The sequence below is a fragment of the Panthera onca genome, chromosome D4 (genome assembly GCF_046562875.1).
Source record: "Panthera onca isolate mPanOnc1 chromosome D4, mPanOnc1 haplotype 2, whole genome shotgun sequence".
In the NCBI taxonomy this organism is placed as follows: Eukaryota; Metazoa; Chordata; class Mammalia; order Carnivora; family Felidae; genus Panthera; species Panthera onca.
In genome coordinates, this window is record NC_138351.1 from 11,110,573 (window position 1) to 11,132,823 (window position 22,251).

The 22,251-nt window shown below is 46.9% G+C and overlaps 1 protein-coding gene across 2 annotated transcripts in view; it reads right to left on the reverse strand.

Moving 5' to 3' along the window:
• The window catches only part of DMRT1 (doublesex and mab-3 related transcription factor 1), a 107,718-nt gene that overhangs the window by 63,461 nt on the left and 22,006 nt on the right, over positions 1–22,251 (reverse strand). The window lies entirely within an intron of this gene.

Sequence of the window (22,251 nt, forward strand, 5' to 3'; positions counted from 1 at the left end):
TTCGCTGAGAATACCAAAAACATTTTAGTGACACAAAGCCTGGGCGGGCCTAACTTCGACCCAGACAATTCTACCCCAATGTTAGGAAACTGGAGATCAAATCTAGTTAACTTGGCCGTCGGCATCATTTTTACAACAAAATGAATTGTACTTCACTTTCAACAAAGTAATAAAATCCCAATGCTCAAACTATGGTAGCCACATCGATATACCAAAGAGCCAAAGCAAAAGGCTAAGAGTTTAAGCGCACATTATTTCTTTAATTTCCTCCCACACCTGATACTGGACTCTTCACAAGTCTGGACAATGGTATAGACCAGGGGTAGACAAACTTCTTCTGTAAAAGGTTAGTAACGATTTCAGGCCATTCAACTGCAGAATGCCCAGATTGCTGAGTGGTCATGTTACAATAAAACTTTATTCACAAAGCCAAGCAGTGGGCCGAAGCAGCCTAAAGGCTGTAGTTTTGTCAACCCCGTGTCTAGATTTTAAACTGTGTTGATTCGTAAACAAGCAGACTCCTAAGTCCTCTCTCCCATGGACATCCATCACGCCATATTCTAAGAGGTGGTCCAGGAGCCTGAGATGGCTGCAAGGTGTCAGGATGCCGCTGCCCGGGGATTCTACAGTCTGGGGTGAGACTTGTGATGGGATTACAAATACCAACAAGGATTATCACACAGGAATAGCCATAGACTTTTATGGAAATCCAAAGGCTGGAGAGAGGACTTGGAGCCTAGAAAGGACCACAGAGACCTTCAGGAAAAAAACACTGCATCCAAGGTGAAGTTTAAGGGAGGAGCAGAGAAAGGTGAAAAATAAAGAAAGTGTGGAGAAAAGGACAAGGAGGACAAAGGCATGGGAGCGGGAAAGCGGGAGGAGGGCACGCGAGCGAGAGCTGGACAGGGCAGCGCAGCGAAGCTGAAGAACTGGGTGCCCGAAAGGGAATGAGAGGCGGAGCTGGAGCAAGGGGCGGGGAAGCCTCCAGCCAGCCCTCCAGACCCTGCAGCATGTGACGATTTCTGGGCCAGGAGCAGAGGGTCAGCACTGAGTTCCAGAGTGAGTGACCTGAGGGCAAGCTTAGGACAAGCGAAGGGAAGAGAGACCTCAAGTCTGTGAAAGCAGCGAGGGGCCTGAGCTACGGGCAGGGGGGCAGGACTCAGCAGAAGTGGAGGGGCTGGCTGGACTTCCATCTGGAAGGGAAGGAGAATGCCGGAGGAGGCACGTGGCCGACCTGGGGGAGAGTGGGGAGTCTGGTGTGGTAGGAGAGGGAGGCGATGAGTTCTGTCGCATCCACACGCTGGAGACACTTATAGGCGATGAGCGAAGGTGGGAACCGGCAAGCGCACTCGGCAGAGAAGAGGCTGGAGGAGACCTGGGAGGGGTTCTACCAGCCTCCGGGGAGAGGGGGAGGCAGTTGTTACCAAAGAGCGAGTTCTGGGAGAAGAAAAGGGAGCCAGGAGTGGAGCTGGGGAGAACCAAGGAGAGAACACAACATCACACAGGCCAAAGTTGATGTGGCTCCTGGAGGGCCCAGCATGCCTTGTCAACTGCTGCCAAGAGATCAAGCAAATCAGTTCTAGAAAAAAACCAACAGAGGGCTAGGTCTTCAGGGCCTGGTGGGTTTTGCAGGAGAGGCAGGAGCGAGTAAGCAACGAGGAAACAGACCAGCTGGGCACAAGAGCCTTCTCTTCGCCAGAACGTAGATGGAGCAAAAGCAGGCACCGGGGCTCCGGGCTCACTGGTGCATCCCCGAACCTAGCACACCGCGGGACACGCGGTGGTCAATTATGTGCCCGAACAGATCGACGAGTCCCGGTTTTCCAAGTAGCCAGGCCTCAAAATAAATGTGAGGAAGAAACAGAAGCTCCCCGGAGCAAGAAAGCGTCATTTCATTTTTAACCCACAGACAGGGGTTGAGCACGCATAGGTGGGGGGAAGCCGGTCGACGGAAATTCCCTGCAGAGTCAACACGTGGCCCAGAGCAGGTGCTCCGTGTGTCCACTGGCCGAATATGGGAGGAAAAGAGAAGATATGCAGGCGGCAAGCTGTGGAAGGGACTTTCACAGCCCCACCTTAATGTCAGTGCTAAAGTGTCCTCTCTCTGAAAGGATACCAAATCCATCCACCTTGGCGCCCTCCCAACGTTGTCAAGCCACTATTTCATTATATTTTTTTCCTTCCTTCTCTCCTCTTCCCAGCTAATGAGATGAGACATTCCAGTTCCATTACTCCACACCGCATGTGGAGAAGGCACCTGCCCTCCTCGCCTCTTGAACTCCCCAGCTTTTTCTTATTGTAAACACCAATTTCGTGCATAACAGGTGGTTTCCAATGGCGAATTCTTTTGTGTTTAATGTTGTCTCTTCACTGTTCTCCTCATTACTTAAGCAATACAAATTTTGTGAAAATGACGAATTATACGGGTGTCTAAATCAGGGAAGGAATGAATGACAAGGGCTTCACCACTCAGTCACAAGCATTGGTGGGACATCCACGTGTAATCTATCTCACAGACATTGAGGAAGGCATTTCCGATGCTTATCTCTGTCCTTGCAGCGGGAAAAAACAGATACCCCTTCGGACCTGCCCTTCAAAAGCAAGGTCCTCAATTAAAAAAAATATACATTAGTAGGTAAAGAATTAAATAGAAGGCCAAGGGAGGCAGCTGGGTGGCTCCAGTCAGTTGAACGCCTGACTCCTGATTTCCCCTCAGGTCATGATCCCAGGGTTGTGGGATCAAGCCTGGTGTCGGGCTCCACACTGGGCATGGAGGCTGCTTAGGATTCTCTTTCTCTCTCTCTCTCTCTCTCTCTCTCTCTCTCTCTCTCTCTCTCTGCCCCTCTCCCCTGTTTGCACTCTCTCTCTCTGAAATAAATTAAAAACAAGAAGAAGAAGACGAGGAAGAAACCCAAGGACACCAGGATTCTCAGATTAGGACACAGGTTTGTGAATTTCCGAATCACACCCCTACTCAGGACCTTTTATCAGGCCTCCGTTTTATCCAGCAATATGATGTCAGTAATAATTCTCAAGGTAACAAGAGGATGGCTTCAACAAACTGCATAGGGAGCCTCTAGGTCAGGTCAGAGCGAGGACTGGTTTTGCTACAGCTGAGTATAATCAATCAGCTACTGATGCCATCACTTTCCCACTTACCCGGTATTTTATTTCCTCTTTCAGATTATATTGACCTTGAAGAATAAATTAAGAAACACACTGGAAAAGTTCCGTTTCCTACCAGTATTTAAATAATAAAAACTCTTTGCGCTTTCTAAGAGTAGGTGCCTAAGGATTTTACAATCCTAAGATGTTTAAGCACTCTTGAAAAGTGACATTTTAAAAAGCTCTAGGGACCTGTGGAACTGCCACACCCTGTATTTTGTAAACCTCAAATTGTATTTTAAAGTTCACATCAAAACTCTTGGTCCATGTTCAAAACAGGTTTATGAGCCCCAGCCTCTACGTGCATGCCACTGATACGTGGAAATTTCCCGAGGTCGAAATAAGCATCCATCAGTTGACAGGTGTCTCATCCAGTGGAGTTTGCAGTGTGGCCCTTGAATGGGCAGCATCAGCCCCCCCTGGGAACTTGAAAAGCACACCCTCTTGGACCCCACCACACCCACTGAATCAGAAACTCTGAGGGGTGGGTGGGCCCAGCAGTCCTGAGTTTAACAAAGTCCTCAGAAGGCTCTGATGCACTCACAGATCGAAACTCACCGGTCTGCTTGGAAGATTGCAAACAAGTGCTTCAGAAGCTATCCCCAAAAACGTGACCCCTGACCGCACTGCTGTGACACTCCTGCCTGGCTATCCCACAAGAGCATGCAGATAAATACCACCTCCTCCAAAATCACGGCAGAGCTCGGATCACAAGTGGTGTGCATACTGCTGCCTAACCGTTTGGACGCTCACGGGCCACACCCAGGCTTTCTTCATTTACTCTAACCACAAAAGTTTAATTTATTTAAGTGCTTTTTCCCTTCGAAAAACTGAAATATTCCACACAGGGCTTCTGGAAAACCAAGAGGAGCGGGTAATGCAAAAGACATTTATTCTTTTTTTAATATGAAATTTATTGTCAAATTGGTTTCCATACAACACCCAGTGCTCATCCCAACAGGTGCCCTCCTCAATGCCCATCACCCACCCTCCCCTCCCTCCCATCCCCCATCAACCCTCAGTTTGTTCTCAGTTTTTAAGAGTCTGTTATGCTTTGGCTCCCTCCCTAACCTTTTTTTTTTACCTTCCCCTCCCCCATGGTCTTCGGTTAAAGTTTCTCAGGATCCACATAAGAGTGAAAACATATGGTATCAGTCTTTCTCTGTATGACTTATTTCACTTAGCATGACAGTCTCCAGTTCCATCCACGTTGCTACAAAAGGCCATATTTCATTCTTTCTCATTGCCAAGTAGTATTCCATTGTGTATATAAACCACAATTTCTTTATCCATTCATCAATTGAAGGATATTTAGGCTCTTTCCATAATTTGGCTATTGTTGAAAGGGCTGCTATAAACATTGGGGTACAAGTGCCCCTATGCATCAGCCCTTCTGTATCCCTTGGGTAAATTCCTAGCAGCGCTATTGCTGGGTCTTGGGTAGATCTATTTTTAATTTTTTGAGGAACCTCCACACTGTTTTCCAGAGCGGCTGCACCAGTTTGCATTCCCACCAACAGTGCAAGAGGGTTCCCATTTCTCCACATCCTCTCCAGCATCTATAGTCTCCTGATGTGTTCATTTTTGCTACTCTGACTGGCATGAGGTGATATCGCAGTGCGGTTTTCATTTCTATTTCCCTGATGAGGAGTGACGTTGAGCATCTTTTCATGTGCCTGTTGGCCATCCGGATGTCTTCTTTAGAGAAGTGTCTATTCATGTCTTCTGCCCATTTCTTCATGGGATTATTTGTTTTTCGGCTGTGGAGTTTGGGAAGTTCTTTATAGATTTTGGATACTAGCCCTTTGTCCGATAAGTCATTTGCAAATATCTTTTCCCATTCTGTTGGTTGCCTTTTAGTTTTGTTGATTGTTTCCTTTGCAGTGCAGAAGCTTTTTATCTCCATGAGGTCCCAATAGTTCATTTTTGCTTTTAATTCCCTTGCCTTTGGAGATGTGTTGAGTAAGAAACTGCTGCAGCTGAGGTCAGAGAGGTTTTTTACTGCTTTCTCCTCTAGGGTTTTGATGGTTTCCTGTCTCACATTCAGGTCCTTTATCCACTTTGAGTTTATTTTTGTGTATGGTGTAAGAAAGTGGTCTAGTTTCAATCTTCTGCATGTTGCTGTCCAGTTCTCCCAGCACCATTTGTTAAAGAGACTGTCTTTTTTTCCATTGGATATTCTTTTCTGCTTTGTCAAAGATTAGTTGGCCATACTTTTGTGGGTCCAATTCTGGCGTCTCTATTCTATACCATTGGTCTATGTGTCTGTTTTTGTGCCAATACCATGCTGTTTTGATGATTACAGCTTTGTAGTAGAGGCTAAAGTCTGGGATTGTGATGCCTCCCGCTTTGGTCTTCTTCTTCAAAATTACTTTGTTCGGGGTCTTTTGTGGTTCCATACAAATTTTAGGATTGCTCGTTCTAGCTTCAAGAAGAATGCTGGTGCAATTCTGATTGGGATTGCACTGAATGTGTAGATAGCTTTGGGTAGTATTGACATTTCAACCATATTTATTCTTCCAACCCATGAGCACGGAATGTTTTTCCATTTCTTTATATCTTCTTCAATTTCCTTCATAAGCTTTCTATAGTTTTCAGCATACAGATCTCGTACATCTTTGGTTAAGATTTATTCCTAGGTATTTTATACTTCTTGGTGCAATTGTGAATGGGATCAGTTTCTTTATTTGTCTTTCTGTTGCTTCATTATTAGTGTATAAGAATGCAACTGATTTCTGTACATTGATTTTGTATCCTGCAACTTTGCTGAATTCATGTATCAGGTCTAGCAGACTTTTGGTGGAGTCTATTGGATTTTCCATGTATAATATCATGTCATCCGCAAAAAGTGAAAGCTTAACTTCATCTTTGCCAATTTTGATGCCTTTGATTTCCTTTTGTTGCCTGATTGCTGATGCTAGAACTTCCAACACTATGTTAAACAACAGCAGTGAGAGTGGACATCCCTGTCATGTTCCTGATCTCAGGGGGGGAAAAGCTCTCAGTTTTTCCCCATTGAGGATATTAGCTGTGGGCTTTTCATAAATGGCTTTTATGATGTTTAAGTGTGTTCCTTCTATCCCGACTTTCTCAAGCGTTTTTATTAAGAAAGGATGCTGAATTTTGTCCAATGCTTTTTCTGCATCGACTGACAGGATCATATGGTTCTTATCTTTTCTTTTATTAATGTGATGTATCACATTAATTGATTTGCGAATGTTGAACAAGTCCTGAAGCCCAGGAATGAATCCCACTTGATCATGGTGAATAATTCTTTTTATATGCTGTTGAATTTGACTTGCTAGTATCTTGTTGAGAATTTTTGCATCCATATTCATCAGGGATATTGGTCTGTAGTTCTCTTTTTTTGCTGGGTCTCTGTCTGGTTTGGGAACCAAAGTAATGCTGGCTTCATAGAATGAGTCTGGAAGTTTTCCTTCCCTTTCTAACTTCTGGAAAAGCTTGAGAAGGATAGGTATTATCTCTGCTTTAAATGTCTGGTAGAATTCCCCTGGGAAGCCATCTGGTCCTGGACTCTTATTTGTTGGGAGATTTTTGATAACTGATTCAATTTCTTCACTGGTTATGGGTCTGTTCAAGTTTTCCATTTCTTCCTGTTTGGGTTTTGGAAGTGGGTGGGTGCTTAGGAATTTGTCCATTTCTTCCAGGTTGTCCTGTTTGTTGGCATATAATTTTTCATAGTAAGAATAATTTATTCTTGATCTCAAGTTGTATTTTTGTATTTGTATTTGGCTCATTCGTTGGTTATCCTAGAACAACTATGTCCAAAGCTTTGCTTTAGATGTAAAAGGCACAAAGAAATATTCACAATGTTTCATTTCTTCTCTTTAAAATTTTTAAAAAATGTTTATTTATTTTTGAGAGAGAGAGAGAGAGAGAGAGCGAGCATGAACAGGAGAGGGGCAGGGAGAGAGGGAGAGAGAATCCAAAGCAAGCTCCAGGCTCTGAGCTGTCAGCCCAGCTGAGACACTTACAAAGCAATCATCTCATTGCCACAATGACAGTATAGGTAGATGTCACCATCAACAAAAGCAGTGGAGATGGGAGCCAGGGTGGAGGGGATTTAGAGATGAGGGTGTGCGGACACACTCGAAAGAGAATGATACCAACGGGATCATGAAGGAGGAGAAACACAAGTCCTGTGGCAGGGACAGTGACCAGATTGGCCTGGCCACGGTACACAGTTCACGTCAAGGGCCCACAGGTAATGAGAATGGGAAGCGACCTTGGTTAAAATTGTGAAAGGCCTCAAATGGGGATGCCAGTCAAGGACTTCGGGTTTCTCCTCAAGCTACAGGGAGTCAATGAAGGTTTTCAGAGGAAGCAAGTAACAATAAAAATGTTTTAGGAGAATTGATCGAAGCACCAGAGACAGATCTAAGAGACTAAGGAGGTAGGAGTATAGACTACTCTAGAATAGTCTATTCTGTATATGCATATATGGTCTATAGACTAGTATACACTAGGCTCGTTAGTTTCTTTTTTAATTTTTTAATTTATTTTGAGAGAGAGAGAGAGGAGGGGCAGAGAGAGAAGGAAAGAAAAGAATCCCAAGCAGTCTCTGTGCTGTCAGTGCAGAGCCTGACACGGGGCTTGAACCCACCAAACCGCAAGACCAGGACCAGAGCTGAAACACAGTCGGACGCTAAACCGACTGAACCACCCCGGCACCCCTATACTAGGCTCTTTACATACTCCAGGCCTGAAGACGTAATTATGAGCGTATCTAGGGAGGTTGTAGTAATGGGGGAAAAAATGCATGAAAATCACTGGCATGTCTTGTTCCGGGCATTCCCTCCAAACGACCAAGTTACACTGCTGATACCTGTCACCCAGGACGCCGGGAAGCCACCGAGCTCCCTTATCAGACACTTGCTGAATTGCTGAGTGACCATGCGACACTCCAGCCTGGAAAGGCACACAGAGCTCTCACCCAGGCTGAGGGAGAGTGAGAACAGAAGCCGCACATGCCCCCTCTCCGACCTCTGCTACAGCAGAGTTCCCAAAGAGTAACTAGAGACATTCCCTTGAACGCTGGGACGTCACCAAAGCTGGGAAGTCAGGCAAAGTGTCACTGATTGGCAATAAACCCGAAGGTAAGATTTACAACTCATAAGCCACAAAACAGATCAACTAACCATACAAAACTTGAAATGAATATGTAGGTATAAATTCAAGAAGCCATTTCCCATGCACCAAACTCTTACTGGGCTACTCTTAACCCTTGTCTGCGTCACAGGGTAAAAAAAAAAAAAAAAGCAAATACTGACAGCTGGTTCTACAAACCTGAGCTGCCTGCTATGAATTCCTCCTGCTCCCCCCACGCCTGACACACACTGTGACAGGGACATTTTAACTGCACGGCCAACATGACGAAGCACAAAGACAGCGGAAACATCTTAATGAGTTTGCTGAAAATTCTGAAGCTGGATCTCATGGTTTATTTTTCTAGGCTAAACACTGGCCCAGATGACTTCGTGATGGTATTAGTAATAGTAGAAAGCACAACAGAACAGGCTTTCTCAAGAGAATGTGGTAGCTTTCTTTCTTTTTTTAATGTGCATTTTTGAAGTTTTATTTAAGTAATCTCTACACCCAATGTGGGGCTCAAGCTCACAATCCCGAGACCAAGAGTCACATGCTCTTTGGACTGAGCCAGCCAGGCATCCCGAGAGTGTGGTCGCTTTCTTAACCAGCAATCCCATGTAAGAATTAACAACCTGTAGGTCCTCTGCCAAGACGCCAATGGAAGAGTGAAGCCAGACGTTCTAAGTGCTGGTACTTATGACTGGGTTAGCATTAATTTGTGCTAGAAGGAAAAAAAAGGTCAGCAGGACTGGATTCAACAACTAAGAGTATGCCTGTATCTGGAAAAAACGACCAACGGCATTTGTCTGAGCAAAGATGTCTATACAGAGGTATTGCCCACAGACTTGATCCCTCTTATTCCGAAACTCCTATTTGTGGCTCTATACGTTTACCTTCCGCACATCCAGTTCTGGGATAAGGCTTCCCAATCCCTCTGCTACTTTTTTTTCCCACTAACATATGCAGCGTGAAATATGATTCACTCCTTCATGAAGGATCAATACCCACACATGATAAATACCCATATCGATCCTGCAGTGTTATATGCTGGTCTCTGGGCCCGTGGCATATTAATAGTAGTTAACCAGTAATTCATTTTAAGGTATGTGAAGGCTTTTTTTCCCTGCTCTTCCTCTAGTGTCAAGATCCCCAGAGCTGTTGCACTTTGAGTCCTTCACAGTCAAACCAAGAGTCTACTCCCTTTTCAATGACAAAACCAAACCCCACAGTTTCCTGTATGAAAGATCACATAGAAAACCAGAATTTATAATTTACAAACAACAAGGCTATTTATGATTCACCGTGAGTGATCCTCGACTTAACTGGCATATACCAAGTTTTTTTTTTTTTTTCTTAATATAATTTATTGTCAAGTTGGCTAACACACAGTGTGTAAAGTGTGCTCTTGGTTTTGGGGGTAGATTCCCATGATTCATTGTGTACATACAATACCCAGTGCTCATCCCAACAAGTGCCCTCCTCAATGCCCAGCACCCATTTTCCCCTCCACCTCCAATCAACCCTGTTTGTTCTTGGTATTTAAGAGTCTCTTATGGTTTGCCTCCGTTTGTTTGAAACTATTTTTTCCCTGTCCCTTCCCCCATGGTCTTAAGTTTCTCAAGTTCCATGTATGAATGAAAACAGATGATATGTGTCTTTCTCTGACTGACTTATCTCACTTAGCATTAATACCCTCCAGTTCCATCCATGTTGCTGCAAATGGCATGATTTCATTCTTTCTCATTGCCAAGTAGTATTCCACTGTATATATAAACCACGTCTTCTTTATCCGTTCATCACCAGGTTTTATTTTTCTTTGTAATCCCATGCCTTGCTTAGTTCCTGTCATAATTAGTTTCTAGTTTTAAGAGTTACCCACCAGGCAAAATTGTTCACTCCTAAGTCTGAGATCTCAAAATTATCTACCTAACATGTTATGCTGAGTGTTAGGAGGGTACAGAGAAAGTGTAAGTCATTTTCTCTATTCTTGTTTTTTTTTTTTTTTTTTTTTAAGGAAAACTGAGGTCTCAAGATTATGCTCAATGATTGACATGATGATGGAATCAGGATAGCAGGGGTACCTCCCTGGGACAAGAAGGCTTGGCTCGGCTAACTGCTTTTAGCTTTCTTCTCTGCGAGGTCACCCAATGTCCAGAGTAATAGCTCCTGGCATTTCCTAGATTTAGGAGTAATGGAGAAACCCAGAGAGATGCTTCAGGACTCCTCTCCCACAAGGGTGAGAGCCTGGAGAGAGACACGGGGAGAGAGAACATCGTCCTGTGAGCCGTCCCTGGACCCTCTAAGCACTCATATGATCCCAAGACAAGCTCATCATCCTGACAAGGGAACGGGTCGGGTTTCAGAGGGAAGCAGAGTTGGCACAGGGAGAGGCCCAATTACACAGGTGGCAGTGTGCCTACTGTTCCCTGAATGCTGACAGCAAGGAATGAACGAGGGACTTGTCACCACCACTGTCACCTTCCCCTGATGGGGACGCAATTCATATCCCACACAGGAAACGTGCTGTGTACGAGGCAAAGTCTGGGACTTTGGGGCACAGACCAAGGCCGTAGTCCTTGACGCGGCAGGACTCATAGGGGAGGCTCCGAACAAACACACAGAAGGACAGACCAAGGCTGTGAGAAAACACAAAGGCTGCGGGAAGGGAGGGCGAGATCAACTCCAGCCTTCCAAGTACAAGTTCTGCTGGTGTTGGCTCGCTAACGTCACTCTTGTACACAAAGCATGGAATGTGTTAGAGCCAATGTCGCCTTTTGCCCAAGGAATTTTGCTAAGTGTAATTCGGTCCCGCCAAGTTCAGGTTTCTCAGGGTGAAGGCTTTCCAGAACAATGAACCTGAAGTTGGTCTTGCAGGCCAGATGCAGGTTTTTGGTTCAAAGGTGTGTAAATATTAATGTGGGAGGCAAAGGGATCTGGAGAGGGAGGGGGAGACAGAGACAGAGGAGGGGAGGAATATCTTGATTGCCAAGCATTAACGCATCAAACAGACCAAGCAGGACATATGGCGGAAATGGAGAAAATATAAAGCGGGAAAGGCAAATACGGGCCTTCCAAGGGACCCAGCCAAGATTTGAAACAGGCCGCCCTGGGGCCACTGAAAAGCCCAGTGAGCCACAAACACGTCCATTGTGTGCAGCAATTCCTGAAAGAAGGCTTCGACTACCTACATTTTGACCTCAAACTTCTAAATGATTAAGTTCTTCTTTCTAGTTTATCTCTTAACTCAGGCAAAAGACCCTGTGGACAAACCAACCCCGATGGGGAATGACATGCCCCCCTGAAGCAACAAGGACAGCCCTGAGCCGGTAAGACCCAGAGGCACTGACCTCAAGACAATGATGGACTTGACCTTCATAGCCCACCTGCACAGACCCATCCGTCTCTGTCCAACACTTTCCTTCGTTCCTTCGATAAACCTGGAAGTACTTCCAGCACTTCTGGAGACAGTGTTTGAGGCGCTGGTCCACTGTCTTCCTGGTGTTAGCCTCACTGAAATAAACTCCTGTTTCATCACCACTGTCTCTCTGCCTGTGGACTTCTGTCCACGGCGAGTGTCCACACGTAGTTTGTTTGGGCCCCTCGGAGCCACGTGCTGTCCCACCCCTGCCGGCTCCCATCTCCTGGAATGTCGACAATGAGCAAAGGGCAATCCCTGCCCTCAAAGAGCTTACTCTCTGCTGATGAAGAGCCCCAAGGACAAATCAAGGCATCAGAAAAGGTTTCCATCGAAGAGTCTCTAAAAAGCAAAACAAAACACGTGTATGTCTATCTTCCCAGCAGGACGAGAACGAGGGTACTGCCGGCACAGGAGGTTGGACTTCAGACTCACCCCAGGAAAAATCCTAACTGGATCTGGAAAGACTGGCACTCACCACCCCGACCTCCCACACCCACGCACCTACCCGTGTTCCTATTCCCGGGTTTCTGCTCTCCCTGTGTGTTCCCCCTTCCGCACCCCGTCTGTGTGAGCCTCAGGATTCCGGGGGGGGGGGGGGGCACCCAGGAACACGGTTGGCCTGCAGAGGGAGTCAGATATGGAAAAGATGCCATTTCTCTGACTTTGCTAGAGAATGTCTGGTGGCCGTGAAAGCCTATCTCATGGCCAAGAACGTTTTCTGTCCTTAGGCCAGCTCGTAATTCCCTATCGTTGGCGAGATGCCAGAGACAATCTGAGACTCCGTCAACACGGCCAGCGGCCTGGAGGAGTCGTGGGGCCGCCAACAGGCCAGTGGCCAGGCCCGGGTTCGGGAGGGGACCAGAGAAGAGAGGAAGGACGGCCAGTGCTCTGTTCCAAAGGCGACCTTACGGGGAGGGAATCCCTTCCCCACTCTTCTTAGTACCCCTCGCACGGAGAAAACCTCAGGTCAGGGGCATCTCGGACTGACTGTGAACATAGAATTTAGGTCCCCACAGAAAAGCTCTGCTTTGAATTGTGTTCGGACAACTTAAAATGCAGGGGCTGCAACCATGGGGGCCTTCTGCTTGGCCACGAAGGGTGCTCAACACAAGGCTGTCAGATCCTGCTTTTGGAACTTGCTTTTAAAAATAAGATCCCAGGTGTTTGTCTTTGCTCCTGAAAGTCCCAGGTTTCAAGCCAAGAAGTCACACCCGACATCTCACTGCGGCCCTTCCAGAAATGTGGTGGCAATATTCCCCCAGCCGCCGTCCCAGCCAACGGTCCAGGTCACATGGATTGTCACAGCAACAGAAGGACGTCATTCACCTTTTTTCACTGTGTGGACACTTCCACCGGTGACGCAGAAGCAGTGGCGGGGAAAACTGCCTTCGCACACATCAAGGTGGTCCCACCGAACTGCACCAGGGGTCACTGGATTCCTCACTGACGTCCTCATTTGGAATATTTTACTTTGTATAATATTACAAAATTAAATGTCAATTCTTCTTACGATGCCCTCGATGAAGTAGGAAAAAAACCCCACTGGATTAAATCTCTGCCTTTGCGCCTTTTTAATATCCCACGACAAAATGGGAGGGACTCATGAGGCAGGTCTGTTGCAACCCAAGGGTGATGGTTTCCTTGAACAAGACTTGGTGCAAATGTCTGAACGACGAGCTTATACTCTTGGGGTGCCTGGGTGGCTCATTCGGCTAAGCATCTGGCTTTGGCTCAGGGCATGATCTCATGGTGTATGGGTTTGAGTCCCGCATCGGGCTCTGTGCTGACAGCTCAGAGCCTGGAGCTTTCTTTGGATTCTGTGTCTCCCTCTCTCTCTGTCCTTCCCACCCTCACACTCAAGCTCTCTCTCTAAAAAACAAATAAATGTTAAAAAAAAAGAGAGCTTCTTGACTTATTTTTGGAACACCATACACTCAGAGAGTGATGAAACTCTCTGGTTACTGGGGCTTGGATATTTGGTAGATGTTGCCTTGAAGAAGAACAAAGTGAGCCTATCCCTTCAAGGAAAACTTATAGGATTTATTGCCCAAAATTCGAGCTTGCAAGTAAAAACCAGAATTTCTGAAAACTTAAGTCTGCCATCACGGGCTTGACAGCTTCCCGAACTTGAAGACTCTTCTGACAAGATCTGTAGTAATAATAACGAATGGGATTTTCCCGATAGTTTGCAATGAAACAGGACAACCTTTGGAAAACCTGCACAACTCAGTGAACTAATATTTTCCAAATGACCAGTTCATGATGTTACAAAATGATGCATGGGTGAAAGATCCATTTGAAGTGCAAGATGGACCAGTGGATTTTAATGTAATAGAGAACAAAGCTCTTTGGCGTGGTTTTGGACTCCACCCTGCAACTAATCTTTAAGAAATTATCACCTTTCAAGTTTTGGTCCAGTTTCAGAGAACAGGCACAAGGGTCTCAAAAAGCTATTCAAGGGGGGCCTGGGTGGCTCGGTCAGTTAAGCCTCCGACTTCGGCTCAGGTCATGACCTCACTGTGTGTGGGTTCGAGCCCCATGTCGGGCTCTGTGCTGACAGCTTGGAGCCCCGAGCCTGCTTCGGACTCTGTGTCTCCCTCTTTCTCTCTCTGCCTCTCCCCCTCTCATGCTCTCTCTCTCCCTCAAAAATAAATATTAATTTAAAAAAAAAAAAAAAAGCTATTCAGGGGCGACTGGGTGGCTCAGTTAAGCACTGGACTTCAGCTCAGGTTATGATCTTACGGTTCGTGGGTTCGAGCCCCATGTCGGGCTCTGTGTTGACAGCTCAGAGCCTGGAGCCTGCTTCAGATTCTGTGTCTCCCTCTCTCTCTCTGCCCCTCCTTGGCTCACACTCTGTCTCTCTCTCTCTGTCTCAAAAATAAACATTAAAAAATTTTTGAAAAAAGCTACTCAAACACCTCTCTCCCTTTTCCAAATATTTCTCTATGTGAAACTGAATTTGCATGTATTTCAAACGACAGACTGAAGAAGCAGCAATTGGGAACCCAGCTATGTCCTACTAAGTCAGACAGAAAACAGATTAGCAGAAATGTACAAACAATGTCACTGTTTTGTTTTGGAAAAACATAGTTCTTTCCTCATTAAAATATGTTACTTATGCTAACAACGGATAGATGTTATTATTTTAAAGGAATGAACATATATGTATGATTTCTCAGTTTTTGGCTTTGATTCAATAAATGCTGATCGGCAGAATCCATATCCCCAGAAGCTCTTGGAGGTCCTTGATGATTTTGAAGAGTGTGAAGGGGTCCTTGCCACTGAAAGGTTTGAAAACTTCTGTCTTATGAGCTCATCCCTTTCTGAGAAGACCGATTTCAGGGCAGGTGGGGTCCAGGGCCTCATTCCGAGCAAGCTGCACAGTTAGCATTCAGCAGTCAAGTCTCAGGTGGGCGCTTCGGCTCTGTGCTTAAGCCTGAAACATTTCTTTCAGTGAAACAGACGCTAAGTCCTGCACACTACGTCCAGGCAGCAGAACTTCCGGTTGAGAGCACCGGCTCCCAAGTCAAAGCACTTGACAAGCGTCTTCTGCCCCATGGCCTTGGATCCAGGCACTTAAGGGCTCTGTGCGCCAGTGTCTCTCTGTAATGTGGGGATCACACTGCTATACACACCACAGAGGGCACGGGGGGCAGGGGGGGGGGGAAGGTTGTGACACACGGTAAGTGCTTGAGAAATGTTCGCTATTGTTATGATCACAGTCACAGCACAGTGATGGCATTCTCTGCCATCAAGCAAGAGAGCCACCAAATAATTCTGGAAAAAAAAAAAAGCTCATCCTTGGGGTCCCACAGGAGGGCAGGGCTGCACCTGGCAGAGGCGAATGAACTTGGAAAGGAGCGGAATCCTCTGCTCCTGGCCTTCTCGGAGGTCAGACAGTAGCCTTGAGTACAGTCGGTGTGATATCACTCCCTAAAGTCATAATCAGGAAATGCGGGAACAATCTGTTTCTCCCACAAGGCGATCATGACAGGGCTATTTTAAAACGTCAAACACAAACCTGGAGCCAGGAAAGCAAACAACCTTTTCACTGTGTACCTGCCGCAGGACTGAAAACCATTTCCACTTAGCGAGGCGAATGCGGCCAGGTGGATATGAACTGACCCCTGCTTCCTCTCCCCAGACTCTGCCCCCTCCCCCGCCCCACCCCTTTCAGCATGCAGTTCTGCTCTTGAGAAGCACAGCTACTATGGTGCTTCCTTTAAGTAAGCTGGGGATTTTATTTATTTGGGGGGGGGGGGGGAATTGCTGCTGTTCCAAGGCTGAACTTTTAGCTTGCTATAAAGTTAATGTGCTATTCAATGTTCATTCCAGGCAAGACTGTGGGGCTGTGTATTTTCTGCCACCCCCCCGAAGCCCATTATCTGTAATTGCCCATTACCATGCATAATTATTTCTCCCGGCTTGGTCTGTGACCTCCAGGGTTGCACTCTGTTACAGCTAACGGCTGGTCTTAGGAAATTCGTGAATGAAGCCCTTCTGACCTTTAGCACTTTGAAGGGTCTGTTCCGGAGCTGACATGGAAAGCCTCTTTTCAGGCACACTTTTCTGTGATCAGGAACAGTTGAGATTTCTTCCCTGATGCACCTCCGCCCAAGCAAACAGGAAAACAAAGCATAATCAAGTCTCCATTATGTGGGAGCTGGTAACCCAAACTGGGAATTATCTGGAGCCCTTCACACTCCCTTTTCTTTGACTTGGCTATTTAATTGTATCACGCTTTTTTAAAGACTGCTACTGGGAGAAGGTGGAGGTAAAGGAGGGCAAAACTTTAAATCTCAAATTCAATATATACGCTCCCACACTTAGTGTTATTTTGAGTGGGAAGAAGTGCTACGTCCCCATCAGTGATGAAAATGGAATTTGGGGATTCCACGTGCGCTTAAAATATGAATTCTAGAACTGACATTCAGTCACACCAGCAAGTCACTTTACAGCATTAGCGGGGCAAGAGAGGAGGGGACGGCGATCGCTGGCTGCACGTGGCCTGGGTGCTGGAGGGCTCAGCCATCCACGGCACTTGTGTGTCTTTCCCACTACGGCCTCCTTGCAGAACCCGGGGGTGGGCAACGCCCCTCTAAGCACACACACGGTTCACAACAAAATCTGAAAGGGCACTGACTGCCAGAAATGAGACCACTCAATTGTGGTGTGGCCGCTCGCTGCCACGGCCCCCCAGAATCTCCTGGATGTGCGGAGCGGCCTGCCCTTGCCATCTTTATTCTCCTTCGGTCTTTCCTTCCTTTTCAGTGGAGCTCCTCTAAAATGAACACAAGTCAATCCTAAATATAAACGCTCGTCCACTCTTTCAAGCATCATTTTTACCAAAGTCAGGTAAGGTGAACCACAGAGAATTAAACCTAACAGCTTTTCCTGGAGCCTGGCGGCAGGGAAGGCTTGGGAAGTAATTCCGCCCCTCGTTCTGACGCCTGGAAGAGAGTGGCCAGTCGAAGGACATGTGAGCACTGGCAGCGTGACAGGGCTGAAGATCCTATGCTTCACCACGGGGCTGTGTCATCAAGGGAAAAGGAGGCTGCACAGACATACCACTGAACATCCGAAGTTTAAAAAACAGCTGCTGCTCCTGACAAAGGCTTCCTGGAGAAGAATCTACATGACATCTACATGACTGCTAACGGTTTAAAGGCTCGCAGAGGCCCATCAGACCTCAAACACAGAGGTCAAGAGGGTTCTCAGATCCCAAAGACGGAGACCTGGACAGTCAGCACCTCATCCTTGCCACCAGGGGACAGGGCAGGCAGGGCAGGGGCTGAGAGTGGTGATCTGGTCCAGAGGGCATCACAATGGCCCCCAAACCCTTGACTTGTGGCTCCACTGACTCACCCCGAGACAGCTCACTCCAGCCTCATTTCCCGGCACATCCAACTGTGCCATCCTGTTCTCAAAGTGTGTACACAAGTCACCCAGATTCTGAGACCTCCTCACAGTGAACTGCTCCCCCGCATGTGTCACTAACCACGGGGACAGGAGGGCACGGTAAAAGATGGCATACCTGTGACCATGCCTGCCTCCCCACTATGGAGGCCGGGACTCCGATCCCCAGCCTCGGTGCAGCTCAGGCTTTGGGACACCCAGTAAGCAAGCCTTGCCCATCAGATTGCCCAAATGAGACCGGTACCCCCTGGGACAGAGCCCTCTCTTTCCTTCTTTCTTCCCGGCTGGAGCCAGAGGCTTCTGGCTTTTAGTAACGGCAGAGACAGCAGCCGCAAAGCTCTGAAGTCTCTGACACCTTGGGATACGTACGTGCGTATTTAGACACGTATGTATACACACACACACATCTGCACACACACGGACAGATCTACACCCACATCTGTATCTCTATGTACATCAGTCAACATCTTAGCAGAGAAGCCGAATCTTAACCAAAAGAAATCATTACCAAGACTCAACTAGAATTTTCTCACGGCAGCTAAGAAACAGCATGACACAAGCTACGTGACTGGACGGCTTCGCATGCCTCCGGGCACAGCTGCATCACATCTCCCTTTATCCTCCACCCCTAGTGACCTGCGTCGTACGGATCTCTGTCCGTCTGGATCACCAGAAACCTAACACGCTTGCAGACACTCCGCTTCACAGAAAGGTCTCCACTATCAAGAACTGCTTCATGGCCCAGCCCCAAGGAGGCCCACCCAGCCCCTAGGAACATCCCTACAGTGATGCACAGCCCGTGGCACAGAGGGAGGGGTGCACAATCTCTAACCCAGGGGCCTGCATTAAGGGAGCCATGTCTGTGGCAAACTGGGCAGCACCTGCTATCGCCTGCGGCTGGGTCAACCACCAAGGTTTTTTCTGACACAGAAACACCGACTAGAATGACAAGTAAGAGAATTTTTTTTTTTAATTCAACAATGAGACAGGGCTAGAATCTGAGCAGCAACAAAACAGCACACACTCCTGGAAACACACAAGTTTTAACAGTACGTTGCCCCCCAGCCCTGAGGAAGGCACACTGGAACAGGCAGAGCCTGGAGACCCACCTGGGGGTGGCTCCTTCATCCTGGACTGGACATAGACCCGAAAAGCACCAAGAAGTCCTCTCTCCTGAGAAGAGACCGCAAAGCTGTAAGCAGATGGCTGTCACAGGAAGGATTCACCAAGAAGTGAGCCATGGACGAGGGAAGACAGTGGTTCTTTCACATGAGCTGAGCAGTCACGCAGCCATCTGCCCCACAGAAGTCAACTTGGAAGAAAAAGCTCTCACAATTCAGATTGAGTCATCCATCCATCCATCCATCCATCCATTCACTCATTCAATAGCAGCCAAGCGCTCAACTGTTTATCTCCAAGGTACGAAGGGTCACTTTATCGTGACATTACCATATGCATCTGCAGGTGCTTTCGGGTTCAGTCTGAAACCAGGAAGCCCATCAAGTCCACAGAAGATGTAGGACCTTATTTATTGCCAGCCAAAATACAGGCAGATGCAGATTTGCATTAACGGCTGAGACAAACGTAGACAAGGAGAAAAGAAAGGCTATTAAGCTGAGCGACGGAAGATAGGACGCCTTAGGTAAAACTAAGGAAATAATAAGCAACAGATTATTAAATTCTCAGGGACTGGAAAAGCAAAAACAGGGAGGAGAAACAAAGTCACTGCAGATTAAATATGGCGAGTTTTAAGCCAATTATAAAAGATCAAAGAGAACATGAGAGGGGAGGAGTAGCCTTACAAGTAACCGAGATAGGAGACCTGGGGAGAAATTATGACCAGGGTAAAATCATTACAGTTTACAGTAAAAGTAATCTAGGGATGACTTCAGAGAGAAATTCACTAGACACCACTACGAGGTGAATAACATGGAGACAGAAATCAAAAAGCTCTTTATTTTCAAAAGGCACAAGACTCCAGAGGGAAGGTACTTCCTCTGTAGAGCAACAAACAGGATTGGCAACGTGGAAAGCGTAAGTGAAAACTGCCAGTGCCTTGAGTCACATTTTGGATTTCTATACCATCAACCTCTAGCGAGCAGATTGGGCGTGGTCTTTACCACATGCTGAGGTGAACAAAGGGAAGGAAGAAGCAACGTGGCAGTATTCATACAGTAGTGTCCTTGAAACTCATTCGACAGTTGCTCTTTCTCCCCCAGTAAAAGTCTGACACCGCCCCCTTTGAATAATGTCAACTGCCTCGCAAATCTCAACCCTTACTAACTCTAGAAAAGCTGAGCTAAGAAAAGAACTAAAGCAAATGATGCTAACTTTTAATGCGAGCATCACCTTTCATTTCATGGAATATCCCGCCATTTGCGTACATCCTTGCAGTTGCTACCCACAAGAACTCTGCAGTAACTGCGGGGTGGAGACAGCAGGAAGTATGATGCATGATGCCCCCTGGGGAGAGGAGCTGGTGGTGGTTTAGCAGGGGCCCCCCACACACAAGGGAACAAAGCAGCAGCTGGAGTCTGGATTCAACACTGGCCTATTTTTTTTTTTTTTAATGTTTATTTATTTTTGAGAGAGAGAGAGAGAGAGAGAGACAGAGCTTTGAGTGGGGAGGGGCAGAGAGAGAGGGAGACCCAGAAGCCGAAGCAGGCTCCAGGCTCCAGGCTGTCAGCACAGAGCCCGATGTGGGGCGCGGACTCACGAGCTGCGAGATCATGACCTGAGCTGAAGTCGGACGCTTAACCCACTGAGCCACCCAGGCGCCCCAACACTGGCCTTCTGATTCCAGGTTTGGAACCCCCCTGGCAATCACATAAAAATCCCGACATCCAGCTCTCTGCCTTTGTTCTGAATAGTTAATTCTGTGTTCTGTTTTGTTTTTTAGTGATCATCAATACACCGGACGCGACAAAATTGCAGAGCCAGAAAGCCAAAGGGAGTACAGAACACTGCCTACGAGCTGCCTAGGAACCTCCAGTACAGCAAGCACGTGAGATCGAGGATAGGGGCGCCTGGGTGGCTCAGTCGGTTAAATGTCAGACTTCGGCTCAGGCAGTGATCTTACGGTTCTTGAGTCCAAGCCCCACGTCGGGCTCCGTGCTGACAGCTCAGAGCCTGGAGCCTGCTTCCGACTCTGTGCCTCCTTCTCTCTCTCCCGGTCCCCCCTTCCACGCTCTGTCTCTCTCTCTCAAAAATAAATAAAAACATTAAAAAATTATATGAAAAAGACTGAGGATAATACCCGCCTTATAAAATGTCCCTTTCCTATGTGATATTGTACAGGTCACTATATAAGGATGACTAAAAGCTTATGTATAACTGGAAATCTGGAATGAGAAAATGTAAAATAATAACCTAGCACTTACTGATACTGGGAAAATTTATCTCAAGAAAACGAGGAGAGAAAAGAAAACGGGAGCTCTGGACAGCCAATGATTTTGCTCACCTCACACCTGGATGCAAAGTTTCCGTGGCTGAGCAAGCTGGCTCCCCAGTGGGTCCCAAACAACTACTGTCACGACCAGGGTAACAGACCCCAACACAGGGCAGGGCACCAGCTGTGAGTCCCAGACCTCGGTTGGAATCCCGACCCCAGCACTCAATACACGTGTGATCCCGAGCATGTGACTGGACCTCAGTTTCCTTCCAGGTGGAAAAAATAGTTCCTATTTTACAGAGTTGCTGTAGAGACTAAATGAGAGTATAAATAACCAAGCAGCTAAGACCATACCTGACATGAGCCAGACCTCAGTAATTCAGAGCTAGTAATACTGTAATTATTATTACCACCTCTGAAAACACAAAGTCAAGGAGCTGGGAATTAAACTACACACTCAGAAGGCAAAGAACAAAAGCACTGTCCTCCCTTCTCACGGAAGAATTAGGAAAACATTATTCACACTCGTGCGTGGATCCTGTTTCAGAAACATTACTTATTCCTGCCATTCGGGCCCCTGGCAACACGAACTAATGTGAGAATTACATTTCTTTGCTTAATCATCCTTATAATGCTTGGTCTTTTCAGTTCTACCCAATTTTCCCCTGCTCCTCGATGCAAGCGTGTGTTCCCTGCCAAACTCCTCCCCGCTGCTGTAAATAATCTCTCTCCTTCTTTTATATTACCTTTCAAATATTTATAGACTGTTATTCTCCTTCTCTCCAAGCCATACATCATTTTTGTTGTCCTTCTCCTGGATTCTCTCTAGATTATCTACATCTTTTGGAGAAAAACAAACCCCAGGTGCTTCACGATGAAAACAGCACACCCAAAGCGAAAAGCCCTCAACCAGTAAGGCCCCTTATTCAGAAGCCACAAGAAAATTCTTTGATGTGCGTCTCACTCCTCTCCTTCTGTAACTCATAATTCCATCGCTCAGATAAAAACCGAGGCACAGAGCGATAAGCGAAACAAACAGAACCCTCCTCAAGAGGATGGCCGGGGCTCTCAGAGGTAGCAGTCCCGGCGTGGCTGGCCGGGCGGTCCCAGAGAGGCTCAGGCTTGCTAATGAGGAATTGTGTGCTAGGCTCCACTCATCCCTTCCCCATCCATAGCCACGGACTTGCATGTGCGTGCATCAGAACGGTGGCCTTGACACGCCCTCGGCCCCTCACAAAAACATCTGACGGTG